Here is a 7,014-nt window from a genome sequence, read left to right on the forward strand (position 1 = left end):
CATTTAGGTTGCTTCCATGTCTTGGCTATCGTAAATAGAGCTGCTATGAACATAGGGGTGCACGTATCTTTTCGAATTAGAGTTTTGTCTGGATATATGCCCAGGAGTGGCATTGTTGTTTTCAGCCCCTTAAAGTCAGGGAATTTTATATGAATTTATCGAGAGTCAGTCAAGCTTTTATATTCTTGTCTCCACAACTCATCTTGACCCTCCAGCTTCCACAGACAAATGGCCTACTGTCATGCAGTTAGACGAGTGACCCTAAGATGCAGGAAGAGCTAGAGATTATCTGAGAGAGAGATGCGCTTAAGAGCCCGCAGCATCCTGGTGGTGCCTGGCCAGGGTGGCCTCCTCACGACATTCTCCCTGCAGCGCAGTCCTGAGTGCTTTTCTGCTCCTGGACTCTGGCTCATTTTCTCCTTTTTTTCTCTAGCCTTCCCATCCACTTTGTGAGCCCCCTGGTATCCTTTTGATCCATAACTTTGCTGCTTTAAGTCACCAGAACTAGCTTCTGTGGTTTGTAACCGAGAGCCCTAATGGATACAGCTGGTCTTTGAGAAGTTGGGCACTAAAAGAAAGGACAGAGATAGCCCAGCAGTTTAGAGTGGGGGTCACACCCGCTAAGGGAGTGAGGGCATCTGTGCTGACTTGGCATGCCATCAAATTACCTGCTTCTCTGGCCAACAGAGTCCTGGGTTCAGTGCTCTGTGGCAAGCAGGCCTGTAGCTCAGGCCCAATGGTCAGGACTCAGCTATCTTAAACTAGAGATCAGAGAGAGGAAACGTTTAAGATGGAAAAGATTTGTTTGATCATAGCCTACCGAGCCTTCACACGCCTCCCTCCCTCCTTCCCGTGATGGTCACTACCACACACAAAATGAATTTAGAATGAGAAAAAAAAAAGTTATCAGTGGAAAAAAGTAGTCATTCGTGTTCATCTTTTCATCTGTTCACCTTTTCTTCTTCAGAGTAGGAACACCCGGCAGTTATAAGCAAGGATTTTGAAGACAGATGACCTGGGTTCAGACTCCAGCTCTATTTTTCAGTAGACCTGTGATTCTCTCTAAGTTCTCTGGGCCTCACTTTTCTCACCAGTAAAATGAAGGTTAAAAATGGCATCCGCCTCATGAGTGTTATGAGAAATAAAAGAGCTGCGTGTAGAGCATTTAGAATAGTGACTGGTGCATACCAAGGGCTCATCAAATGTTTGTTGTTGTTGTTATTACTATATGATTTCAATCTACACAGTGTTTGGTGGTACCCAGCATTTTCTCTGTAAGGGGTGGGTTACATGAGTGGGAAAATTATCAGGTGATTCTTTTCACAGGCAGAGGAAATGCATATTTTCAATGCAACAATAGGATTTCATTTTACTCAGAAGCCCCACGTAGAACATAACCAACTGTTCTGGGAAGTCGTGTGGGTAATTATAACTCAGTCTCACTGACAATGTGAAGCAAGGCCTCTGTTTCAATGGGCTCTCTTGGCATTTCCCATGGCTGCCTGCTGCCTCTTTGTTCCAAATGTAGTTTAATCTGCCATTTTGGAACCAAATAGAGATCACTGACATGTTCAGATAGACCCACCTCTTTGTTTTTAACAGATTTTAGTGCATTTTGATACAATCGAGAAAAGTTTCAGAGATATGTAATTTCTGGGAGTGAGGTGGACCATATCTAGAATTCCTGGTTTGGGGGACTGAACTCTGCTGGGTAATCACATGACCTAAGGCGGGAGAACTGTTTTGACCGTGTAAGTAGAAGTGACCCTGAAATCAAACTTTTATTCCAGAAAGAAACGTAGAGTACCTGGCTCTGTTTGTCATCTGAACAATCCCGTATCACGTGACGACCCCACCATTCTGGGAATGAGGCTTTTATTTCTGGGAAATACAGACCTGGGGTCACAGCCCTATGGTTGGGGAAGCATGTGGCCATGTGGGTGCCATGGGAAATGCACACGGGTTCCCCGGCAGATTTCCCCTGTGAACAAAAGCAGAAATCCACCAAGAGGACAGGGAAGTTAGATTCGTGGCCCTCAAAGGGGAAGAGGGAGCATGAGACGTGTGTGTGAGCAGGGTGACACCACGTAAGTGGAAAGAAAGGTCAGGTGCCAGGAAGGCCAGAGTCAAGGGCAGGATGAGGTCACAGGGATAGACTGCCAGGATTTGAATCCTGGCTTCAATGTTTACAAGCTCTATGACTTCAAGCAAATAAATTTAATTATCCGTGCTTTATTTTCCTCATCTGTAAAATGGGAATGAAAATAATACTCTATCTCATTAGGTTGAGGTGTTGATTAAATTGATTAATACATGAAAAGTGCTCAGAACAATGCCTAGCGCATAGTAGCTCTAAGTGTTAGCTGTGATTATCAGTGCTTGCTATTCTTACCATGTTGAAATGCTTTGCTATGTATAAAGCAATATACAAATGTAAGGCATGGTGCTGTATGGATCAGTGTATTAGTTTGCTAAGGCTACCATGACAAAGTATCAATACCACAGACTGGGTGGCTTAAATGACAGAAATTTATTTTCTCACAGTTCTTGAGGCTGGAAGTCTGAGAGCAAAGTGTTGGCAAGGTTGATTTCTGCTGAGGCCCCTCTCCTTTGTTGTAGATACTTGTCTTTTCCTCTCTGTGTCTTCACGTGGTCTTTCTGCTGTGTTTGTGTCCTGATCTCCTCTTCTTATGAGAGTACCAGTCGTATTGGCTTGAACCCACCGTAATGACCTCATTTAACTTCATTCTTTTTTGAAGACCCCGTCTCCAAATGCAGTCACATTCTGAGGTTCTGAGGGTTAGGACTTCAACATGTGAATCTGGGAGGTGGCAAGGGAGACGGATACACAATTCAGTCCATAACAACCAGTTGTCCATTTGGTTAAGTTGGAACTGGGTTTCCCTTATCCAAGTGATCCCTGGCTAGAGTTGGCCAAAAGAGGTACTTCTACAGAAGAAAAACAGTAGCCACTGCTCTCTGGACACCATGACAGTTAGAAGAAGTGACAGATGGATGCAGAGATGCCAGCAAGATCCAGCTTACCCTGGCTCTCCTCTGCTCCCCAGCCCTTCTTCCAGATTGCTGACCCTAGTGACTGACAGTGGCCCTGACCCATCACTAGGCATGAGGCTGAGGACCCAGACTTTCCCATCCTCCTCCTGACCCCACTTCAGTAGCTGGACATGCTTGGCTTCTAGTCTGACTAGCGGGTGAATCCTCTGGTCTTCCACTTCCCCTCACTTCCCACAATTGTGTAAAATCTAGTTACTAAGTAAATCTCCTATCCCGTTACACTCACAGTCAACCTGCTTGCATGATTGAACCCTGACTGATACAGGAATAATAATGATAATAATAATAATCTTCTGGACATACTATCACTAAACCTAAAAAGAACCTATGACTCACTCAGAGAAGCATGCATTTGAAGTTGTAATTACCTCAAGCCTGAGCTCACCCCAAAGTCCTCTAATTTTTTCTTTTCACTTTCATCTCTCCTGACTCCAATATGTCCCACCAACGGCTGCCAGATAAAATTTCTTGACCTCATTTATATCTTCAAGTGACAATCAAGGAAAGTCCCCAGATGACAGCTGAGTAGCAGGCCTAGAGAACAACAGGTTCAGATGAGAGCAAACGCATGGAGGGTTCCCAGAGGAACGTCTCCAGCGGGAGAAAAATGGAATGGCTGCAAAGTATGGGAAATATTAAGAGGGTGGTTTACAATGCCATTGGGTCATAGGGATGAACATAATAATGGGACATAGAAAACTGAGATTTTTTTTAAAGTAATTATTCCGGGACATACAAAAAAATCATACAAGAAAAAATATATGCAAATTACACTACTGTACTCAAAAGTGGAGCATTTTTCGGCATAATACGTAATAGAAGCATGTCTAATATGACTACGTATATAACATTAGGTTGCAAAGTAACCATATGGGGAGAATGAGAAAGGGGATGAAAGGGCAAGGCAGGAGACACACTGGTGTCTGAAGGCTTTGCCGAGACAAGTCTTCAAAGAAATCAGACTGTGATGGGAAGCTGAGAAATGGGGCAGCAACTAGAGGGGCATATGGGACAAGGGAAGAATCTGGGGAGATACAGGAGCATATCTGCAGACTTTGGGACTGACCCAAGAGAAGAGAGCTGATAGCAGGAGAGGAGATAACACGGAAGAACCCTTGAGAGGGGAAAGGGGATGGATTCATAGCCCAGATGCAGGATCTGGGCTTTGCTAGGAGACGGAGGCACCCTTCATTATATCAGGAGGAAAGAAGCGGCCGGATCCAGATACAGGAGGGTTTGTATATCTGGGTCAGAAGATGAGGGTGTCTTCCTTTTTTCCCCCTCATCTCCACCTTCTCTGCCTTAGGTGTGAAGTCTCAAACACTTCCCTAGAACTGCCTCTTTTCCCTACATGTTTGCAGAGGTCAAAGCAGAGGAGAGAAAGCTGGGCTGAGAGGAGGCTGTAAACCAAGACAGAGATGAATGAACTTGTTGGAGTCACACAGCTAATTAGTGACAAAGCCAAGACTGGAAGCAAACTGGCTCCTAGCCTAGTACTCTTTCACTACCAAATTACCATGTAATATTGAACAGATGGGAGCAATTAAGGTTTAGGACCATTAGAAAGACTAACACAACCTGAGTTACATGAAATAAGGAACCGAGTAGAAATAGAGTGGAGAGATTTAAGCCCCACATCGCAGGAAGGGGTAATTTTACCCACTGTGAGCCCCTGATTAGATTAGGGTGAGTTGAACTAAACTGTCAACTTTAAAAATGCACTGCCTTCAGTGTTTCCTAACCCAGATGGCCTGGGAAAAGCCCTGGCTGCAGGAGGTGGCACTCAAGGCAGAGGACTGAGGTAAAAGTTAGCCGAGAACACTTCTCAGCATGAACCCAAATTAACTCCTTAAATTAGAGACCCTCTGGCAATCCTTGCCCCACTCCATTCAGAAGAACTTCCTAAAAATGCTGAAAAGTACAAAGTGCTGAAAAATAGAAGGTCCTTCTCTAGCTCCCTACCCATGCGGGCCCTGCCTGGCACGTGTCACGTTAATTAGAAGAGGCTCTTTCTCAAAAATATTCTTTCCTTAGACTTGCCCTTCACGAAAGAGTCATGCGGCTCTTGTTCCGTCTGCAACGAATGTCTTCCGTTGTTCCGTATCTGAATTTCCAAACAGTCTTCCGCCCTGGTGTTTATTTTGATTGACATGTGGTTATCCATCGTGCCACTCTGATTTTCCCCTCAGTATCACTTAATGTGATGGATAATGAATTCTGAAGGCGGGTATTGGTCGGGCAAGTTGGTCTCCCTTTCACGTGACTTTGTGGGGTGGGTAGGGAGGCAGGCTTGTTAATGTCCACTTTGACAGGTCATCATCAGGTTATGCTCCCTCACAGTCCTCTCTGACTTGAAATCCTTCTGATTCGATTCTCAGTGTTTATAATGAATAGTGATTTCTAAATATCCAACTACTGTTCCCTTTTTCCACTAATTCTGAACCACCCTGGTGCCCTGACCCCCAGCCCAGTGCTCTTTTATTCCCCAGTCTCAGGGCGGAGCTCCTGGACCAGGGAGACCTGGAAGAATCCCAGGAGTTGCCAGATTGCCCCAGGCATTAGAGGAATGCACCCCACCGGCCAATATCCATTCCTATTGGATTAAGACTCTTGCTAAAGTATCATAATCTTGCCTCAGACTAGAGGAATACAGTTGTATATCCGGGTCTCACTCTCACCTCACAGACAGGCTCTGGAGCATCTAGGGGCAAATAATACAATGGACACCATACAGAGTTTCATTCCCACCCATCTCCCCAGGAAAAGGGTGTAACTTCTGGTGAGGGATAGTGAAAGGATTATAAAGGCAGAAGCCTTCCCTGACCACCCCATCTAAAGAAAATACCCTCCCTTCCTTTGTGTGCTATGTTATGTCACAACATCTTGTGCACTTTCCTCATTGCATTTATCACAGTAATTTGGATTTCAATTTTACTTATTATCTGTTTCCTGTACTAGAAGACTTCTAAGGAAAGGACCCATGTCTGTCTTGTTTCCTATTGAATCCCCAAGTGCCAGAAACAATGCGTGGCACAGAGTAGGTGCTAGATCAATATTAATTGGATGGATGGATGGATGGATGGATGGATGGATGGATGGATGGATGGAAGGAAGTAATATGCTCTCTTGTCCCACAGGGAGCCGCCTGTTTACGAGGCATCCCAACTCTGTATAACTAGATGGGTTTCAGGTGACATATATATAGCGGGGAGGATGATAAGGTGCTAACTGTTTAGGTCCCACTGAGACTTACACTTGAAAGAAAAGAAATAAAAGCAGATGAGGAACTGGGGAAGAAACAAACACCAGCAGGAATAGAGAGAACTTTTAAACTGGAAAACCCCCTTTTGTCGTGTGTCTTAGGAAACTTAGACACAACGGTGAATTGGACAAGTGGGGGGAATTAGATTGAGGTTAGGAGATATTTAACAAATACATTTTGATTGACTAGCTGAAAAAGCAATGACAACCAAAAATGAGTGGAAACACAAATTCAATATAAGACCTGTTAGGGTGGACTTTCACCTGATCGCTGTGCTGTTACTGAGGATCTCGCATCATGATGAAGTAGGGAGAGTTGTCTTTGGGATCCACCCCCAATTCTTGCCATACACAATCCTGTCCACACCAGTAGGCTCATGCTGACATCCTGTGAACCCAGCTTCCCAAAGGCTGCTTTCTCCATCACAGTCTGCCCACTTGGTAGAATATTCCAAGAATCAGACTTTCTTCCTCCCATCAACAATATTGTCCTGGGTCCTCTCCACTCAAGATTCTGAAGATAAATAGTTAAACTGAAAAGCCCTCACTACCAGATCATTTCCATCCAGGGAAAAAAGGGCTATAATTTTCTCGTCTTAAAAATAATAATTTTTGACCTCACTTCCCCCTCTAGCTACAGTTCCATTTGCGCTCTATTTCTATGCTCTTTTTACAGAA

The sequence above is a fragment of the Monodon monoceros genome, unplaced genomic scaffold, assembly GCF_005190385.1.
Source record: "Monodon monoceros isolate NGI ecotype Baffin Bay Population unplaced genomic scaffold, NGI_Narwhal_1 Super_Scaffold_12, whole genome shotgun sequence".
NCBI lineage: Eukaryota > Metazoa > Chordata > Mammalia > Artiodactyla > Monodontidae > Monodon > Monodon monoceros.